General features: G+C 42.5%; 1 long non-coding RNA gene across 2 annotated transcripts in view; it reads right to left on the reverse strand.

Annotated features, from left to right (window-relative positions):
• Positions 1-993: 993 nt before the first annotated feature.
• The window catches only part of LOC141082270 (uncharacterized), a 28192-nt gene continuing 6304 nt past the window's right edge, over positions 994-22881 (reverse strand). Inside the window, exons 2-4 of one of the 2 annotated variants that reach the window (XR_012230483.1) lie at positions 7117-7219; positions 6871-7038; positions 994-6604 (exon numbers count right to left, since the gene is read on the reverse strand). This is a non-coding gene — a long non-coding RNA (uncharacterized lncRNA). Of the gene's footprint in view, positions 6605-6870; positions 7039-7116; positions 9075-22881 lie in introns of those variants that run through there. The other variant, XR_012230482.1, reaches the window with a different exon arrangement.

Genomic DNA, 22881 nt, shown 5'->3' on the forward strand with positions numbered 1-22881 from the left:
CATTATCCTGCTGAAAGTAGCCATCAGATGTTGGGTACATTGTGGTCATAAAGGGATGGACATGGTCAGCAACAATACTCAGGTAGGCTGTGGCGTTGCAACGATGCTCAATTGGTACCAAGGGGCCCAAAGAGTGCCAAGAAAAAATTCCCCACACCATGACACCACCACCACCAGCCTGAACCGTTGATACAAGGCAGGATGGATCCATGCTTTCATGTTGTTTACGCCAAATTCTGACCCTACCATCCGAATGTCGCAGCAGAAATCGAGACTCATCAGACCAGGCAACGTTTTTCCAATCTTCTACTGTCCAATTTCGATGAGCTTGTGCAAATTGTAGCCTCAGTTTCCTGTTCTTAGCTGAGAGGAGTGGTACCCGGTGTGGTCTTCTGCTGCTGTAGCCCATCTGCCTCAAAGTTCGACGCACTGTGCATTCAGAGATGCTCTTCTGCCTACCTTGGTTGTAACGGGTGGCAATTTGAGTCACTGTTGCCTTTCTATCAGCTCGAACCAGTCTGCCCATTCTCCTCTGACCTCTGGCATCAACAAGGCATTTCCGGCCACAGAACTGCCGCTCACTGGATTTTTTTTCTTTTTCGGACCATTCTCTGTAAACCCTAGAGATGGTTGTGCGTGAAAATCCCAGTAGATCAGCAGTTTCTGAAATACTCAGACCAGCCCTTCTGGCACCAACAATCATGCCACGTTCAAAGGCACTCAAATCACCTTTCTTCCCCATACTGATGCTCGGTTTGAACTGCAGGAGATTGTCTTGACCATGTCTACATGCCTAAATGCACTGAGTTGCCGCCATGTGATTGGCTGATTAGAAATTAAGTCTTAACACACAGTTGGACAGGTGTACCTAATAAAGTGGCCAGTGAGTGTATATATCTATATATATATATATATATCTCAAACAAGGTCCTCCATATATTCAGAAGTAGAAATCAACAACATGGCCTACAAACGTTACTCCCATAAACAACATTTCAGTATGAAATTCAATTTCTTTATTTCAGCAAAACATAAAAACATGTAAAAAGGAGAGATTATGCAGAGAAAAATCATCAGGTATGTATATAAAACGTATGGAAATCTGTCCCAAAGTATAGTTTAGTAAAATCCTTTACATATACAGTATATATAACTGTAAGTGGAAAGCCCATATGGAAGAAGTATAACAATTATATCGCTTATCACCCTATATCGTTACATATCTCAGGTGTAAGGTCTCCGCCGAATGGTCAATAACAATTCACAATAAACCCAGATACAAAGAATATATAGAACGGGTTTACAATCCACACAGGAATAAATATTACATTGTAGACTCATAAAGTGACAGTGCTCATGGAAACATTAAAAAAATAGTACAGACAATGAATGTTATAAAGCCGATTCCATAGGGCATGTGTGGCATTATGGGCATGACACGGTCACGGCTTCACATAGAGTCTTCATTGCTGGTGCATAAATCCAGAAGCAGCAGAACGGGGCAAACTGCACATTACACGCGTTTCTCTTGTAGAAACCCCTTTCTGAGGAAGCATTACAAGCGAAACGTGCTGAAAAGAGCGCCTCTGGGTAATGTAATCCTCTCTATAGATCTGTCTTGTCTGTGTGTGCCTCTTTGGTATGTGGACATTGTGGGGTTCGCCACGTTCTCCTGCTTCTTGATTTATGCACTAGCAATGAAGACTCTTATTTGAAGTAGTCACCGTGTCAAAATACTATTTTGTCGTCACACTCACTCCCTGTGATTGTCTCTCTTAGGCCAGACACATCCACACAATCAACAAGTTTGGGTTATAAATTAGCTGTAAATATTATATAAATTATCAAATATATTTTTCTCCCATAACAAGATTCTTACAGGTAGAATCAACGTGGATGAGCACCTACTGTGCTTTCTCTCCCTAGCCACAATATCCCATCTTAATTCCATACCCCCCCTTTCCCACCTAGTCTACTTTCCCATCTAAATATATATATATCTACCATCCAACTAAATGAAATCCGTCATCCCGTACTACCCCTAATATCCCACATCATCCCATCAACCAGAGCCACCGGACTACTACCCCTAATATCCCACATCATCCCATCAGCCAGAGCCACCGGACTACTACCCCTAATATCCCACATCATCCCATCAGCCAGAGCCACCGGACTACTACCCCTAATATCCCACATCATCCCATCAGGCAGAGCCAGGGTCTACTAGCCCTAATATCTCACATCATCCCTTCAAAGCCACCAGGCTACTACCCCTAATATCGCACATCATTCTGTCAGAGCCATCGGTCTACTACCCCTAATATTCCACATCATCCCGTCAGAGCCAACATTCTCAGGTTGGCGCTGTTACATCGATTAAAATTATACATGGGTTGGAGAAATCCGTCTTGTGTTTCTTTTTTTAATCTGTGCTTGAATTTTTAAGTTAGTGAGATGCTTCATGCCAGACAAACAGAAGTTCCTGATTCTGGGCTCCCCCTGCAGTCTGTGTCAGAGGGTGGTCTGTGTTGGCACGGTAATAAATTGTGTTATTTCCAGATTTACAGAAACATCCTAGAAATGATAAGAATAATAAGTCTCAGTTACCGCAACTGTCTACAAGGAAAACTGTTGCTCATAACAACCAATCACAGCTCAGCTTTCATCTTTTAATCCCTTTACCCCCCAAGGGTGGTTTGCACGTCAATTAGCGAGCCAATTTTTACAATTCTGACCACTGTCCCTTTAGGAGGTAATAAGGGTTAACAGTTGACCCGCGATTTCTCATTTTTGCAACAAAATTTGCAAAAACATTTTTTAGGGACCACCTCACATTTAAAGTCACTTTGAGGGGTCTATATGGCAGAAAATACCCAAAAGTGACACTATTCTAAAAACTGCACTCCTCAAGCTGATCAAAGCCACATTCAAGAAGTTTATTAACCCTTCAGGTGTTTCACAGGAGCAGAAGAAACGGGGAAGGAAAAAATGGAAAATGGATGCCAAAAATTGTCCAATTTGTCCAGAGAATGCTGATACCCCATATGTGGGGGGAACCACTGTTTGGGTGCATGGCAGGGCTCGGAAGGGAGGGAGCACCGGTTGACTTTTTCAAACTAAAATTGGCTGGAATTAAGATCGGACACTATGTTGCGTTTGGCGAGCCCCTGATATGTCTACACAGTGGGAACCACCGATTCACCCCATTTTGGAAACTAAACCCCCTAAGGAACTTATCTAGATGTGTGGTGAGCACTTTGAACCCCCAAGTGTTTCACTAAAGTTTAAAATACCCGGGCATGAAAAAAAAATGTTTTTTTCCACAAACATGATCGTTTAGTCCCCAATTTTTTATTTTCCAGGGGTAACAGGCAAAATTTGACCCCAGAAATTGTTGTCCAATTTGTCCTGAGGACACTGATACCCCATATTTAGGAGAAAACTACTGTTTGGGCACACGTCGGGCTCAGAAGGGAAGTAGTGATGATTTGGAATGCAGACTTTGATGGAATGGTCTGCGGGCGTCATAAAACAGAGGAGAAAGCGACTTGCCTATACAATGGGAACACCACAGATATGGGTTTGTATAAACACAATTTTATTTTATTGAACAAATCCAACACAGACATGGAATAGCACAAACTCCATAAAAACATTTAAAAACATGTACACATAGAAGGAACAGGTCATGTCATGGAATAATGATGTGATAACCCACCCACATCAAAGAATCCCACAAAAATTGAGCAAATGACCACATAGAATATCTAATGAGACATGATTCATGATATGCATGAATAAAGCAGATCCAAACAGAATAAAAAAATACGGTCAAAGATATCTATGAGTAATAAAGACTTCACAGCACCAAGAAAAATATGAACTAAGCCCATATAGAACAATGAGGCTAGCATTTGTGCGGCCCTGGTGTGGTTAATGAAAGCATGCAAATCGCATGTTATCAAGGACATGCAGCCAATATGAGATAGTTAAATGCAAAAGCCCATATAAGACAAAGGAGCTGGTGGCTGAGCACCCCTGATATGGTTAAGAAAGGCATACAAACCACAAATTGCCAGAAGATGCAGACAAAAAAGATCAATAGACCAAAACTCCATGAATATGCTAATGCATGTAAGAAGATTAAAGTGCCTGGTGCCTCTGCAGGATTAGATGGTGGGGGGAGCAAACCCCACGTGTATCGCCACAAACGAGTGGCTTTCTCAAGGGAGGGATAGAGCGCTGAGTCCATGTGTGCGTCGGTCATATTTATATCATGAACACATGTGCGGTATAATTGAATTAACACTTACTGGAGTGAGGCGGCTGGAGAATCGCATGGCCGCGGCCATCTTGTCAGCGTGGCAAGGTCTAACAATAAAGTTAAGCAAGGTGATTAAACCGCGCATGCGTGGAAAACACCCAGCTGAAGTGAGGCGGTCAGAAGTAGTTGCGGCGTTGGCCATCTTGTCAACATCTGACAAGGTGGCAATAAAGTTTGGCAAATACCTTATTGGGATATGCGCAGAGATCAAAACCTTTTTCGCATGCGCAGATGTATAACGCACTGCCATATGAAAGTAGATAGCGCAAGCGCCAGAGCATATATTTGGATGCTTGTGCAAAGTACGTGCCTGCGACATTTGGGATAAAGTTTACCTTAAGGGCCCGTCACACTAAGCAATATCGCCAGCAATATCGCTATAACGTCACTGGTTTTTGTGACGTAGCAGCGATATTGCTAGCGATATCGCTCTGTCTGATACTTACCTCCTTTGCTCCCCCGCTGGTTATCGCTGATCGCGCGAGAAGATCCAGGACTGTTTCTCGTCGTCAGCTTCCTGCTGGGCTTCCTGTGGCGCCGACGAGCGAGGATGCGGGCGGGAGGACGCAGGATCGCCTAGTGTGACAGGTAAGTAACGACGCCCAACCCCAGCGATGTCGCTGGTGAGATCTGCCTGTGTGGCAGCTCACTAGCGACCACTTAGCGATGCACCAGCGATCCTGACCGCGTCATATCGCTGGTTGGGATCGCTGGTACATCGCTAAGTGTGACAGTACCTTTAGTATAGGACGAACAACACTATAAGTCTTTTTAATCAATCACTGCTGGACATTTGTCTATAAATAAGCCCTATGTATTGTGCAATGTAGACTATATAGCATAACCAATAGTTTATTCTAAATGAAACAGAACTACACGCATGCGCAGATGTCAGATATATGGACGTGAACAGCACATGCGCCAAAAACGTGCTTTAGCGCCTGCGCAGAGTTTATTCTTATGGTACTTAGGCTGAAATCTGCCTTAGTGCAACATGGAAGCAAAAAGAGGGCCGGTTGATCAACACATAGCGTCTACCGAAATAAGCATAATGTGCTGCACAAAAGAGACTGAATAGATAGTTAATATTAATCTATTCTGGAAAAACAGAACTATGAATATATAAGCCATGTTTGTTAATCAATACATATGTATATACAATTCCATATCATATGCAGACGTGTTGACAAAAAGTGCATGGGTGCATGATATCGTATCCAAGACGCATCTATAGATGTCAATACAATTTTATTTATAGCATATGGGCACCCAATGCATCGTCACATCAATGACACCTATATGGAATCAGACACGTGCGAGCACATATACGTTGATCTGAATATATCTACACATGATAGAAAAATCGTGTCCAAGATGCGTGCTTGTATATGCACATTATGAAAAATCAGCACATGCTGTTGTGCCTAAGATATCTATGTGCATGGCAAATAGAGAAACCCCAACTGAGAAAAGGAAGACATATACAAATGGATAATACAGTCGTAAAGGTAGTATCTCAATTTTATATAAACTCAGAAGGGTTAAAAACTACATGATTTGGATTGGGTACAAATTTATGCACCATAAAAAAAAACCTTACATCAGTGTGCAAAAGATGAAACGCACGGAAATCTTAAACAGGATTATCCTCATGCAGCATATGCTATTATAACAAGCAGCTCGTGTAGAAATCCAGATTAGTGTGCAAGACATTTAAACACACAGAACGAGAGACCAATAAATAACTCCTTTTCAGGATAAGCATGAGTCTTCCAACATAAAAATGATCAAAATGGGGCCAAAAACATGGTGCTGTGAATGATCAGATATCCTAGTAATATGGCAAACACACTGTGTATGGGCACAGACTAGTGTGCAATGAATTAAATACACAGAGTGAGAATACATGGGCAAACATAAGGAGCCAATAAATGGCCCTTCTCAAGGTGAACATGTGACTTCAAAAATAAGATCTGGTATGGTCACAATGGGACCAGGGACATGGTGCTATGAATGGTCAAATATGATGCCATAAATAAACAGCCAACTTGAATGTTGGCAGACAATGAGCAATCTTGAACAAAGACACAACAGGCAAGAATAGAAAAATGAAAAAATGGTAGGGGAAAGAAAGTCCATATGCGCTTTTTACAAAAGCAGGTGGCTGAAATTTAAAATCTTGCAGAGATTGATGATTCAATCGCCGGATCAAATGTACGTTATTTCAGATGAAAGCTGTAGCAAGACCTGAAAGGGTCTTGGAGTCCTGGAAACCACCTAAGATATAAGGAAAGAAAAGGAGGTGAATGTAAAGGCCTGGTATTATCCATAGAAACCTGAAAATAGAAGCTCCTCATTTAATCCCTGTGGGGCCATACTCTTTAAATTGTAGATCCAGCATGACTCCCTGCGAAGAAGTTCTTCTGTTGGATTACCGCCACAAATGTTACTCCGTATTTGATCAATTACTAACACCCGTAAACCCTGATGTCTACCTCCATGATAGTCCAAAAAGTGACTGGCCACAGAGGTTATGGGCTTACCCTTCTCACGGTCCATTTTGGCCTTATTCGCATTTGAAATGTGCTGTTGCACTCTCCGTCTGAGTTCTTGGCTGTTTTGTCCTACGTAAATTTTAGGGCATAGGCGGATCAAGAGATAAATCACATTTCTAGATTTGCAGTTGGAATAGTGCCTCAATTGAATTGTACCTGGAAAAATTGAGAGTGTAATGGTATCAGAAGCGATCATGAACGGGCAGATAGTACATCCACCACAAGGAAACGAACCTGATAGACGATGCCCAGTGCCAATCCTTGTCGTTTGTCGTTGATAATGACTGGTTGTCAATGGTCTTTCAAGTTCTTAGCCTTTCTGGCTACGATTTTTGGTCTATCAGAAAGAAAAGGTTTTAGTTTGGGTTCGTTCAGTAAAATTTCCCAATGCCTATCTAATACCTGATAAATCTCGCGCCACTGGTTATTGTAGGGAGTGATCAAGTTAATGGTATGAGAAGAATTTCGAGATTTAGGTTGAAGCAATACAGACCTTTCATTTGTCAAAGCTTTCTGATAAGCCTGGGAAATTACTCTGCGTGGATAGCCCCTTTCCACGAACGGTCTGCGGGCGTCATGTTCCGTTTGCAGAGCCCCTGATGTGCCTAAACAGTAGAAACCCTCCACAAGTGACCCCATTTTGGAAACTAGATGCCCTACGGAACTTATCTAGATGTGTGGTGAGAACTTTGAACCCCAAAGTGTTTCACTAAAGTTCATAATGATCGGGTACGAAAAAAAATTTTTTCTCCACAAACATGATTGTTTAGCCCCCAATGTTTTATTTTCCCAAGGGTAACAGGAGAAATTAGACCCTATAAGTTGTCCAATTTGTCCTGAGAACACTGATACCCCATATGTGGGAGAAAATTACTGTTTGGGCACACATCGGGGCTCGGAAGGGAAGTAGTGACGTTTTGTAATGCAGATTTTGATAGAATTGTCTGCGGGCGTCATGTTCCATTTGCAGAGTCCCTGATGTGCCTAAACTGTAAAAAAAAAACACAAGTGACATCATTTTGGAAACTAGACCCCCCAGGAACTTATCTAGATGTGCCCCCTTTTTGGAACTAATTTACTGCTTCCTGTAAAGTAAATTAGTAGTGCATGGAGGTGTGGTACAATTTGAAGCAATCCTTCATGCACAGGCCAGGTTTTTCTGGGCAGGTGTCGCATTGATAGATGGTGTTCTTGCGTATTCCCCTTTTGTTACACACTTGGCACCTTTTTTGCGACTTACCTCTTTTTCCAGTTTGTTGGACCTCTCCCAGGAAATGCTGACCTGGTACGATACGAGCACCTTCAGTTCTGGAAGTACTGGGGCCCGCTCCTTCCTTAGTGCCAAATATCAGGGCCTTAACTACTACCTCCTGGAACTGAAGGTACGACATAGTGACAGCAGGAAAACGTTGAGCATTGCCATTTGTATGATGTGCACGGCCAGCTTTTTGTACCACACCCTGGCCTTTCTCAAAGCACTGTACGGTTGGAGGAGTTGATTGGAGAGATCAACGCCCCCATGTTTTTGTTGTACCCCTGTACACAGTCCGGTTTGCAGACCTGTGTAGAGATACCTTGTACAGTGCTGAGGGCGCTGCCACCACCGTGTATGGTGGTAAAGAAAAGGACATCCCTCTTGTACTTGATCACCAGCAGGTGGTCGCTAAATTGGGCTCTGCTGTCACCCCTTCTGAGCATCTGCCCAAGTAGTGTCTTTGGGAGGCCTCTCTGTTATGATGAGTCACCGAAGGAGGAAAAAACAAAATACCAGCTAAGTCCAGAAATACCAGAGAGGTTGGCAGCTATCGGTTTGCAGACCCCTGAACCTATCCACAACAACAAGCAGTAGCCGTGGGGGGTTCCTACGGTGCCCTAGACCCCTCGATCACAGCCGGAGAACTATATAGCCTAAAGACAGAAAGGGGAAAAACTAAACTGCCCCATAGCAGACCCCAAAGCAAAAGGCAGCCCCCAACATATAATGACGGTGAAGCAAGATGAAAACACTAACACAGATAGAAAGACAGGTTGAGCAAATGATGGGGCCCAAGCTAACTACATAGGACAGGATAGGAAGGCTGCTGTCTGCCATCCGCAAAAACCCTATCAAAATGAGACAACCGACTGATAGGAAAAACAGGCCCTGAAGTCGCTAGGCTTCAAAAGACTATATCAGCACTCAGGTAAATTCTGAAGACAGAGCAAAATATCAACAGATCAGAGACAAAAATGGAATTCAGCTCACCCCCGGCCGGGGATGGCAGAACTCCCAAAAAACAAGGCAAAACAAAAACAAAACAGAAGAGTACAAAGCAGAGCAGAAAAACTTAGCTTTGAGATGCAGGAATCAGACTGGTCTCAAAGAATCCAGCAGGAAAATCACCAGCAAGGAAGAAGGGCGTCAGCAGCCTTATATCCAGTCCTCAATTCCAGCCACCCAGTCATAATCTAGCTGCCCAGGTGTTTGGTAACCAGTCTCACTACCTTCCTTCACCAGAGGAGGGAGTTCATCAGACCTCAATGGTGAAGGGAAAAATGAACTCACAACAGTACCTCCCCCTTGAGGAGGGGTCACCGAACCCTCATCCATGCCACCAGGGCGATCCGGGTGAGCCCGATGAAAGGCACGCACCAATCTTTCGGCATGAATATCAGAGGCAGAGACCCAGGAATTATCCTCCTGACCATAACCCTTCAACTTAACCAAATACTGGAGCCTCCGTCTAGCCAGACGGGAATCCAGTATCTTCTCTACCTCATATTCCATGTTACCTTCAACCAATATAGGGTCAGGAGGTGCCACCACAGGAACTACTGGTTCAACAAACCTCTTCAATAAGGACTTATGAAACACATTATGAATTTTAAATGTGACAGGAAGAGCCAACCGAAAAGAGACCGGATTAATAATCTCCAAAATCTTGTAAGGTCCAATAAATCTAGGCTTAAACTTAGGAGAAGCCACCTTCATAGCAATATTTTTTGATGACAACCAAACCATATCACCCACCTTAAACTGGGGACCAACGGTCCTACGCCGGTTGGAAAACCGCTGGGCCTTTTCCTGGGAGAGAGACAACTTATCCACTACTTGGTCCCAGATCTGGTGCATTCTCTCCACCACAGTGTCAACACCTGGGCAGGCAGAAGGCTCCACCTACCCTGAAGAAAATCGAGGGTGAAAACCAAAGTTACAAAAAAAAGGTGACATCAAAGTGGCAGAACTAGCTCTATTATTTAAAGCAAATTCGGCCAAGGGCAAAAATGAAACCCAATCATCCTCATCGGCAGAAATAAAACATCTCAAATACGACTCCAAAGTCTGGTTTGTTCTCTCCGTCTGCCCATTGGTCTGAGGGTGAAACGCAGAGGAGAAGGACAACTGAATTCCCAGCTTGGAACAGAAAGTCCTCCAAAATCTAGACACAAACTGAACTCCTCTGTCAGATACAATGTTCTCAGGAATCCCGTGCAAGCGAACCACCTGTTGCAAAAACAAGGGCACCAACTCAGAGGAAGATGGCAACTTAGGGAGTGGTACAAGATGGACCATCTTAGAGAATCTATCACAAATCACCCAAATAACAGTCATTCTCTGAGAGACAGGCATATCAGAGATAAAATCCATTGAAATATGGGTCCATGGCCTCCTGGGCACCGGCAAAGGCATCAACAAGCCACTAGAGCGAGAACAAGGTTTAGACCGGGAGCAAGTTCCACAGGACTGCACAAAATTCCTGACATCACGAGACAAGGCGGGCCACCAAAAAGATCGACTCACCAGATCTCTAGTACCAAAAATACCTGGATGACCAGCCAATGCAGAGCAATGAACTTCAGACATCACTCTCTTCCTCCACTGGTCAGGAACATACAACTTTCCACTGGGACAACGCTCAGGTTTGTCCTCCTGAAACTCTTCCAGAGCACGTCTCAAATCGGGCGAGATGGCAGTAGGGTGGATTGATTTAAATCACGCCGATTTAAATCATGATTTAAATCACGATTTAAATCAAAAGATTTTTTTCTATTTAAATCGGATCGATTTAAATCATGATTTTAATCATGATTTAAATCAAAAGGTTTTTTTTTAATATAAATCACGATTAAAATGAGAAGTGAGAGCAGTGTGCATGTGCGCCCATAGTTACACGGACGAAACTAGGGGCAACGATCTAACGCCAGGGTGAGGGGGGGGACCCCAAAGTAAGTAAAAATCTTTTTTGTTTTACTATATGGCAATAGGTAGGTGTTTAAAAGCAGCATGTCTTAATTGTATAAACTATTAATAGCCTCCACATTTTGTTCATACTGCCCCTTTAATTCCACACTTCTAGCATGGTTTCAGTTTTGGTTTAGTTTCTTTTTCCCTGCATTCAGTTGACATGCCCAAACTTGTTGGATAGTCAGCAGTACTTGGCTCAGGCTGTAGTAACATCAGCAGTGCTTGGCTCAGGCTGTAGTAACAATCAAACTTCATAAGTGATCTGTGTGAGCCATGGCAGCAGGTCGTAAGAGAGACCCTATTTGGGTTCATTTTGTTGAGATGCCAGCAGCAGATCTTGGAAAGAAAGGTGCAAGAGCAAAGTGCAAATACTGTCAAAAGGATATCCAAGGACTTGTTTGCCGTTTGAAATCACATTATGAAAACTGCAACCAGAAGGGAAATGAAGATGTTGATAGTGATACAACTAATGTCAATGAACCCCCACAGCTTCTTATGCACCAGGAGCCTAGTACTAGTGGTAAGTCTGGCAATTAATTTACAACCTATTTTTTTAACAGACATTTTACTGGGATGGTTAAAGTCTATGAAAAGAAAAATTTCTAGCACTGGTAGTTCTGGAGTATAGAATTTAAATTTATGTTAAGGCAATATTTCACAGAAAATTAACGCTAAAGGACATGTGCACCTTTATTTTTTTTAAGGTGCACATGTCCTCCCCCCGCAGCGCTCTTACCTCCGATCCCCGCAGCGCTGAGATCCGTGGCTTCGTTTTGACCGTCCGCCTCCCGTCCTCCGGTTGCGGCCTACTCGCAGTGATCCAGCGGCGTGACGTCAGCGGGCCGCACGCTCCATTGAAATGAATGGAGGCGCGCTCGCGGACGGGCAGAAGGAAGCCACGGATCCCCGCAGCGCTGACATCGGAGGTAAGAGAGCTGCGGGGGGAGGACATGTGCACACTGTGACTGGCTGCACCTTAAAAAATAAAGGTGCACATGTCCTTTAAGTAAAAATAAAGTGTGTATACGCTTATTTTTTTTTTTATTGTAGGCTGCAATTCACTTTTGAAGTCTGCCAAATTGACCATTTTAAAAAAAAAACATTTTTAAAACTTTTGTGACATAATTTTTTTCAGTTGCTGAGGCTCTGATATTAGTTACCAGTATTACAGCAACCTCACCGGAAAACTTGAGTAGCATAACTTTTGAGACAGCCCTTATAGGACGAGGACCATTACATTGTTCAAAAAGTTTGTTTCAATATTTTCGTTATATTTCTTCAAATACGCAGTCGATTTATATTTTTAATTTCTGTGCTTTCAGGGTCAAATATGGCTTGTGCTGCACGTGACAATCAATATCTGGGTACAACTTCAACAAAGCAGCCCAAAAAAAAACTTTGCGTGCAAAGTGTAGAAAAATTCATCTTAAAGACTACGACGAGCCAGAAAGAACATTTTGATGAATTAATTGCTAAATTCATATTTGCAACCAATTCTTCTTTCCGACTAGTTGAGCACCCATTGTTTGTACAAATGATCGAAGGAATTAGACCAGGCTACAAACCACCAAGTAGATTTGATATCTCAGGAAAACATCTTCAGGCTGTATACGACATAGAAAGAGCGGCTTGTACAAAATATTTGAAAGACAAGGTTGTTAACATGAGCTTGGATGGTTGGAGCAACATCCACAACGACCCCATAATTTGCACTTGTGTCACAACAGAAGATGGTGAAACTTACCTTACAGACACAATCGACACATCTGGAAATTCACATACTGCTGAATATTTACTTGAAATTGCTAAGAACTCAATTCACCAATGCCAAGAACAGTTTGGATGTAAAGTAAGGAGCTTAGTTACTGATAACGCAAGCAATGTGGCAAAAATGCGAGCGGAACTGGCACAGGATGACACAAATGTCATTACATACGGTTGTTCTGCCCATTTGTTGCATCTTTTGGCAAAAGACCTGCATATTTTGGGTGTCAAGGAACATGTTGTAGAAATTGTTAAATATTTCCGCAATAATCATTTTGCACATGCAACCTACAAGGAAATGGGAGGACTGAAGTTGGTTCTACCACAAGATGTTAGATGGAATACCTTGGCTGACTGCTTGGAACTGTTTATTAACAACTGGTCAAAATTACTGTCCATTTGCGAAACACATCGGGATAAAATTGATGCTAATATACGAAGCAAAGTATTAAATCTTGGTGTGAAGAGAAATGCCGAGGACCTTTTGGAAAGGTTAAAGCCAATATCGATTGCGTTGGATAAAATGCAGAAAGATACTGCAACCATAGCTGATGCCACAGAAGTTTGGAAAGATTTAGAAGGTTCTCTAGATCTCTTGAACCTCTCAAACAATGTAAAGGTTGCAATACAGCACCGCAAGGACCAAGCATTAAAAGAAGAACACTATTTAGCCAATATCTTGCATCCCATCTACAGAGGGAAAAAATTATCTGAGGCGGAAATCAACTCTGCAATGGAGTGGCTCGCCAATACTAACCATGACATTGTGGCAACTGTGCTGAAATTGAAGTGTGAATCTGCACCATTTCAAAAATACATGTTTGCAGATAACGTCGTTAATGAACTAAAACCACTGGACTGGTGGAAGTCGCAATCACTTGTTCTTCCAGCAAAGATAATAAATCTAGCTACTCAGCTACTGACTGCATCGGCTTCATCCGCAGGAGTAGAGAGATTGTTTTCTTCATTTGGTTTTGTGCACACAACAGTCCGAAACCGCTTAGGATTAGGAACTGCTAAAGCAGGACAACTGGTTTTCCTATAAAAAGTCCTAAATAAACAGTAGGCTTAAAGGACTGATGTATTCACTGAAGATGTTTGCTTACTTCAAACTTTAGAGATAGGCTATTGTTAAAAAGTACTTACTCTCTGTAGTTCAATTCTGAGTGTTTAATAGTGCAAATAAAAATTATTAGGTTTCATAATCAACTGTTTTAATATTTTTATTTGTGTAAAACAATTAGATTTGCAAAAAGACAAAGTTTTGCTTGTGTACAACTTGATTAAAAAATCTGATTTAAATCAAATGATTTAAATCAAAAAAATCTGATTTTTTTGATTTTTTAAAAAAAATCAAGATTTTTATCCACCCTGCATGTAACATGAAGATAACTATGTAATTGTCGGATGTCATTGAGACATATAGTAATATACAGTCCAGATCAAAAATATAAATCCAACCAATATTGGGAAATCCTTGCACAACACCGATGTATATACATATTAGCTCCATATGCAGTGAAGCTAGTCAGATCTTCCCCCACATTGGAGGATTCATATCGTTTGATCTCTAGTATATTGGGCAATGCGCTTCAATGGAAGTGAGGTTCTTGGCTCCGCCCACATTAGCTCTTATTTGTCATTTCACCGAATGTTTTGGTGGTTAGCTTTGCCCCCATAAGCTACTACTTGTGATGTCACCAAATGTTTTGGTTGTTGGCGTCACCTCCATTAGCTTCTACTTGTGATGTCACTAATGAGGATAGTAGCCCTTCAGAAGACAATGGCGCTTGACTGCCTGTTAGCAGGTGAAGGGGGCACTTGCGCTGTTATAGGTGAGCAATGCTGCTCCTAGAAGATGCACATGATTCAATAATGGATAAAGGAAAGGAGCTGCAGCAAAAAGCTGGAGATATATCCAAGGAGGGATGGAATCCCTTTTTCTGGATGGGGTCTATCAGAGTTGGGTTAAACAATTTATTCTCAACTTTTCAAAAGCCCACACAGTATTGGTAGTGATAGGATTGATGGTGTTGAGCTTGATTGCCTGGAAATTATTAATGTGATGTGATTCTCACTGCAGGAAATTAATTATATATTGGAGCCACTGTTAGACACAGGCGGAAGAGGGACACTGTGCATGAACAATATATGGATCCTTTGCAGCCCAATAACTCATCATAACGCCCAATTTCATCTGCTTTGGAGGTTGAAATGGGTCCCCTTACCTCTTGGCCCGTGGGCAATTTCACAATTTGTACCAATAACATGTCCAACCCTGTCCACCCCTGAATAGTACCATAGGAAGGATGACTACAGCTACAGAGGTGACCGTCTGATAGCCTAGGTCGACTACCCACCTCTCCTGAAGACCCTTTCAGCTTTTTGAGACTTGGGTGGAGGACATCATCTCTGAAAATAGGGTCCCACAGCTGTACCCCAACAGTTTGAGCAGACACTCCTAGATGAGTAAATAGCCTGAGATCAGAAGGGGCGCATAGCCCCTCACTGTGTCACTGAGGATGATAGCATTCTCCAGGGATTACTCTGGACTGTTTCTTGTGGTGGGATGCAGGTCTGGACAGCTGTCGTCATCCTATTAGATAGATAAGAATTAATATATGTGTGTTTATGCTTTAAAAGTAATCTGTCACCCCCCCCCCCCCCCCCGAGACGTATATGACCTATTAATATGGGCATACAGGTAATAGAAATGTTACGCTAGTCCTACCTGTATGCCTCATATTAATGGTCTTGTTATGGAGAAATGTTACATTTTTTTTAAGTTAATGAGTTCTTCCAGGCACTGGGGCTTGCATTGCCTGGAAGAAATCCCTGCCTTCTCTCTTCATTGTAATACTAACACCCTCTCATGCACGGCAGTTTTGGCCCTGGAATCCCACTCCTGCGCCCTGCACTCCCCCAGAAATACATATCTCATCCTCCCTTCTATGGGTACTGCACTCAGGGATCTTCTGCACAGGTGCCGGCGCCTTCCGCTCCAGTAATCTCTGGTGTGAGCACCGACAAGGTGCATGGCTGAGGCGCAGGATTCTGGGGCTATTACTGGCGCTGATGGGAGGAGGGTAGTATTGTAATGAGGAGAGGGGGCAGGGATTTCTTCCAGGCAGAGAATGCCCCGGAGCCTGGAAGAAATCATTAATGTAAAGACAGAATATAACATTTCTCCACAACAAGACCGTTAATATGAGGCATACAGGTAGGACTAGCACCTATTACCTGTGTGCCCATATTAATAGGTCATATATGACCTTGGGGGGGTGAGAAGTTTCCTTTTAATATAGATTGACTGAATACTTAGATGAAATGGCAACTGTAGGTAGCCAGGAATGGATGCCTGACATCCCATGATCTATGTAGACTAGCTCCATACTTCATGTAGGCAGGAACAGGGCCGCCATCAGGGCATTACTGCCCTTACTAGTGTATGGTGCCCGGTGAGCAGGAACAAAGGGGGGGGGGGGGTCGGACCTACTTCAGTTCCTTAGATTGTGTGCAATACTCTTTGTTGTTTTTATATTATGTTTCTCTGATCTCACAAAATGACCTTATTTTCATTGTGTTATATGTTATTGTTATATGTGTTGTTTTTGTTTTGTCTGTTTTCTTTGTTTTCTCTTTTGTTATTGTCACTGTAATTTTGCACTTTATGTAATTGACCAAAGGATTTAACTAAATGACTCCTATGAAAATAGATTTAGCTAGCAAAATATTTAGTGGGAATGTGTTATGAAGCTTTTATGTTTTGGGCATTGTCCACTCTCTAGTTATCATTATTAACCAATGAGTATATTATTATTATTTATTATTATAGCACCATTTATTCCATGGCGCTTTACATGTGAGGAGGGGTATACATAATAAAAACAAGTAGAATAATCTTAAACAATACAAGTCACGACTGGCACAGGAGGAGCGAGGACCCTGCCCGCGAGGGCTCACAATCTACAATTATATGAGATGATTAAAAGGCATTTAGTGCAGAAATTCAGCATAGCCTATATTTCTATTTCCCATATTTCATATTTGTTGCTGTAATTCAAGAAAGGCCATATTAGTAAGAGCCCTATCATCTCAAACACATTCGTGACCAATAACCAGAACATGGCTAATCCTTTTAATCATAGTTAATAAAGTTTTGCAAGAAAGTATGTAACCCCTTATATCATAAAATAAACAGAAACAACTTTTCTAATAGACTGGCACTTCCAGAAGAGATCCCTTATTAGCAGTCACCTCATTATCATAACAAGCAGGATTACAATGAGAGATAACAGGGTACACCATTCCCAGTAGGTAATGTCACAGCTCACCTCTTCCCCCTTCCTGCACAATGACATCTGCATGTAATGTCACTAAACGTAAGAACATGAATAGAAAACTCTCCCAAGGAAATAGAGTCCCCTATAATGTGTTATGATATATATACACATGTAAATGTCCAATATCCATATCTCCAAACAGGCAAGAGAGCAGCTCCCATAAATGTTCAGGAAACAGCATACAATAATCTGCAATCAGAAATACAGATTATACAAAAAAGATTATAACAATAGGATTTCAATTAGTTTAAAAAATGTATGTGACACATTCCCTTAAAGAAAAACAAATAGAAAATATTCCTAATAAGATGATTGGATATTTTAAGAAACGTTTAATAGGTTAGAGTAGAGTAGGGCCCTGCCAGAAGAGTCTACCTTGTCGTGGTGGCAGGCTTAAAAAATCCGTTGGTCAAAATAAAAGCTGATGGTTATGTATGTGATACAGTTCCATGGGAACAGTTACTGTGTGATTGGTGAGGATGGGGTAGAAGAGTTTTTCCAGGAGTGGGTGGTGGGACTGTGGAAAGTTTGAGGGGTGTAGGTGGGGCTTGAGTGGAGGCAGAACTGAGGTGGAGCCTGGACGGAGTCTCAAGGGAGCCCAAAAATTTTGCCAGTATGGGGCCCTGAAATTCCTTTTGGCAGCCCTGATCAGGAACATAGCTTACATAATATGTGATGGTTTCATTATCACAATGGTGAGATAATGTGAAAGAAATGATAACTCCATTGTCTTACCCTTGATCTTAGTATCTCTTGGTACATGTATCAGAGATAGAATAACTGTTGTTGCTTTGCGATAGTTCCTTCTCCCATTTTCCTTTATTTTCCCTTGTTTCCCCTTTTTTTTTCCCTTTTCTTTTCCTTTATTTTGTTTAACTCTATTTTGTATAATAATTAGCGATGCCGGATGAACCCGGCCGGACGGAGCGCAAAGAGAGGGGAATGTAGATTTACAATCTTCTTTTATTAATGTAGTCCAATGTGATTAATATAAGAAGATTCTAAATCTACACTCCCCTCTCTTTGAGCTCCGTCCGACCGGGTTCATCCAGCATCGCAACCTCCTTCCTCTTTGGAGGCACCCGGCTGGAGCTGCATTGATCTCCCCAGAGAAGGCACGGCTGGCGCTCCTCTGTGACCGTCATTACCTGGATTGTATAATAATTAGGACATTTTCAATAAAAACAATTTGAACAGGATATAGAATATCTGCCTGGTAAAAAAATGCTTTTGTGACTCCTTCGTGAGCATCATGTGCTAGAGAAGAGCCCCGTCCGGCTGAGCCAAGGTGCAGGGTGATGATGGACTTTATCTGGTCACTTCACATTCTTCATGGTGCCCATCAGGAGGTGGCCAGTGGCTGTGATTTTTTTTCTCATGCTGAATTAGTATGAGATAGAGAGTACAGCTCTGCTCTGCCCCATGGTATAATATTGGGTCTAGCGCGATCTGATAAGACATCGGATAGTTCTCGACCATATCATATAGTTATGTGAACGAACTCTCATTGTAATAAACTAATTTTCTTTTCATTTGGAGCAGCTGTGATCATGTTGGCTTATTATCCCAAACAGGAGCCTCCGCTCAGGGCCGTGTTTAGAGTTTGTGCTGCCCTGGGCACTTTTAGTGCTGCCCCCCATTGATGAGGATGACTAATGCAGACACTGTTGTCAGGGACTTAGGCTACTGTCACATCAGCCATTTATGCCATTCGCGGCAGATCCGGCAAATGCTGTATTGCTGCAACGGAAAACAACGCTGCTAGCTGTGATTTTTTGTTTCACTGCAAGTTCAAAACCGCAAGTGCAGCACATGTTCGCAATTCCCACAGAACCCCTTTCTGCCATGTGACGTACTATCCCGTCCATGTGCCCTGGGACTTCATTCCCAGGGACGGGATAGTAGGTCACAGCGATCAGCGGCCCCCACGTGGTGAGCGCTGCTGATCGCGGCCGGGTGTCAGCTGATTATCACAGCTGACACCCGGCACAATGTGTCAGGGGTGGTCACGGACCGCCCCCGACACGTTAACCCCTTACACACTGCGATCAAACACGATCGCGGTGTACCGGGAGTTAAAGGGAAGCATCGGCAGGGAGGGGGCTCCCTCCGTGCTTCCCTGAGCCCCTCACAGCAGCGCAATGTGCAGCGCTGCTGCGGGGGGCTCTATCCCTGCAGGTCCCCGGATCCAAGATGGCGACGGGGACCTTTGGGGGCCTTCAGGGAGCCGGCTTCCTCAGTGCCTGCAAAGTGCAGGCATGAGGAAGTCTGCAGCACTGCCTGTGACAGATCGCTGATCTGTCACAGTGATCTGTGATGTGACAGATCAGCGATCTGTCACAGGACAGTGATGTCCCACCTGGGACAATGTAATAAAGTTAAAAAAAAAGGTGTAAAAATAATTTTAAAAAAAATCGCTAAATAAATTTAAAAAAAAAAAATTCCCTAATAAATTCATTTTTTGGAAATAAAATAAACCCAAAACAATAAAAGTACACATATTTGGTATCGCCGCGTCCGGAACGACCCGCCCTATAAAACTATCCCACTAGTTAACCCCTTTAGCGAACCCCTTAAAAAATAAAAATAAAAAACTAAGCAAAAAATAATGATTTATCATACCGCCAAACAAAAAGTGCAATAACGCGCGATCAAAACGACGCATATAAATATCCATGGTACCGCTGAAAACATCATCTTGTCCCGCAAAAAACGAGCTGCCACACAGCATCATCAGCGAAAAAATAAAAGTTATAACTCGCAGAATAAAGCGATGCAAAAATATTTTTTATATAAAATTGTTTTCATTGCATAAAAGCGCCAAAACATAAAAAATGACATAAATGAGGTATCGCTGTAACCGTACTGACCCGAAGAATAAAACCGCTTTATCAATTTTACCGCACGTGGAACGGTGTAAACGCACGCCGAAAAGAAATTCATGAAACGCTGGTTTTAGTTCATTCTGCGTCACAAAAATCGGAATAAAAAGCGATCAAAAATTGTCACGTGCCCGAAAATGGCACCAATAAAAACATCAACTCGTCCCGCAAAAAATAAGACCTCACATGACTCGGTGGGTCAAAATAAGGAAAAATTATAGCTCTCAATATGTGGTGATGCAAAAACTATTTTTACAATAAAAAGCGTCTTTTAGCATGCGACAGCCGCCAAACATAAAAACCGCCATAAATAGTAAATCAAACCCCCCATTATCACCCCCTTAGTTAGGGAAAAATAATAAAATAAAAAAATGTATTTATTTCCATTTTCCCATTAGGGCTAGGGTTAGGGGTGTGTTGGGGTTCGGGTTGGAGTTAGAATTGGGGGTTTCCACTGTTTGGGCACATCAGGGGCTCTCCAAATGCAACATGGCGTCTGATCTCAATTCCAGCCAATTCTGCGTTGAAAAAGTCAAATGGTGCTCCTTCCCTTCCAAGCTCTGCCATGCGCCCAAACAGTGTTTTACCCCCACATATGGGGTGTCAGCGTACTCAGGACAAATTGCAAAACAACTTTTGGGGTCCAATTTCTTCTGTTACCCTTAGGAAAATAAAAAATTGGGGGAAAAAAATATCATTTTTGTGCAAAAAAATGATTTTTTTATTTTCACGCCCGGGCGTTATAAACTTCTGTGAAGCACTTGGGGGTTCAAAGTGCTCACCACACATCTAGATAAGTTCTGTGGGGGGTCTAGTTTCCAAAATGGGGTCACTTGTGGGGAGTTTCAATAGTTTAGGTACATCAGGCAGCCAGGGTCATATTTCTGTCCAGCCGCTTCACCGATGCCTCCATCTTGTGCCAGTCATTACACTGGCTACCTATTCGCTACAGGGTCCAGTATAAACTCATCTCTCTCACCCACAAAGCTCTCCACTGTTCTGCACCGCCTTATATCTCCTCTCTCATCTCTGTCTATCGCCCTACACGTGCCCTCCGTTCTACAAATGACCTAAGACTAACATCCCCCGTAATCCGAACCTCGCACCTCCGTCTCCAAGACTTCTCTCGTGCTGCTCCAGCTCTCTGGAATGCACTTCCCCAGACGATCAGACTGATACCTAGCCCTGACCTATTCAAGCGCGCTTTGAAAACCCATCTCTTCAAAGAAGCCTATCACATCAACTACTCAGCAAGCTAACTTTGCCCTGTTCCCTCCTTCCAAATGTTATTCTGAATCTGCACCCTACTATTCATCTGTCTCCACACCCTTCATGCACATGATAACTGCACTTGATACTTGTCTATTGCGCTTAAACACACGGGCTGATGACCGGATCATGCAGCTTTATATGAAAATCCCTATTATAATTGCCAGACCTGAATTAACAAGCATTTCTCACCTACTGTGTCCCCCCATTTCCTTGTAGATTGTAAGCTTGCGAGCAGGGACCTCACTCCTAATGTCATGGTTTGAATTGTCTTAACTTGTATTGAATTTATTGTCTGTACATGTCCCCGCTTAATTGTAAAGTGCTGCGGAATATGTTGGCGCTATATAAATAAAAATTATTATTATTATTATTATTATCAGGGGCTCTCCAAACGCACGACACCCGCAGACCATTCCATCAAAGTCTGCATTACAAAACGTCACTGCTTCCCTTCCGAGCACCGACGTGTGCCCATACAGTAGTTTACTCCCACATATGAGGTATCAGCGTACTCAGGACAAATTGGACAACAACTTTTGGTTCCAACTTCTCTTGTTACCCTTGGGAAAATAAAAAAAATGGGGACTAAAAGATCATGTTTGTGGAAAAAATACGATTTTTTTATTTTCACGCCCAGTCATTATAAACTTCTGTGAAGCACTGGGGGTTTAAAAGTGCTCACCACACATCTAGATAAGTTCCTTAGGGGGTCTAGTTTCCAAAATGGGGTCATTTGTGGGGGGTTTCACTGTTTTGGTACATCAGGGGCTCTCCAAACGCGACATGGTGTCCGATCTCAATTTCAGCCAAAAACGTCAAATGGCGCTGCTTCCCTTTCGAGCTCTGCCATGCGCCCAAATAGTCGTTTACCCCCACATGTGAGGTATCAGCGTACTCAGGACAAATTGCACAATAACTTTTAGGGTCCTGTTACCCTTGGAAAAATAAAAATTGGGGGTGAAAAGATCATTTTTGTGGAAAAAATATGATTTTTTAATTGTACGGCTGTACGTTATAAACTTCTGTGAAGCCCTTGGGGGTTCAAAGTTCTCACCACACATCTAGATAAGTTCCTGGGGGGGTCTAGTTTCCAAAATGTTGTCATTTGTGGGGGGTTTCCACTGTTTTGGTACATCAGGGGTTTTCCAATCGTGACATGGTGTCCGATCTCAATTCCAGCCAAAAAAGTCAAATGGCGCTGCTTACCTTCCGAGCTCTGCCATGCGCCGAAATAGTGGTTTACACCCACATATGGGGTATCAGCGTACTCAGGACAAATTGCACAATAACTTTTAGGGTCCTGTTACCCTTAGAAAAATAAAAATTGGGGGTGAAAAGATTATTTTTGTGGAAAAAATATGATTTTTTTATTGTTCCGCTGTACGTTATAAACTTCTGTGAAGCCCTTGTGGGTTCAAAGTTCTCACCACATATCTAGACAAGTTCCTTGGGGGGTCTAGTTTCCAAAATGGGTCACTTGTGGGGGGTTTCCACTGTTTAGGTAATTCAGGGT

The sequence above is a fragment of the Dendrobates tinctorius genome, unplaced genomic scaffold (assembly GCF_039654945.1).
Source record: "Dendrobates tinctorius isolate UK_male_01 unplaced genomic scaffold, ASM3965494v1 ptg000017l, whole genome shotgun sequence".
NCBI classification, from domain to species: domain Eukaryota; kingdom Metazoa; phylum Chordata; class Amphibia; order Anura; family Dendrobatidae; genus Dendrobates; species Dendrobates tinctorius.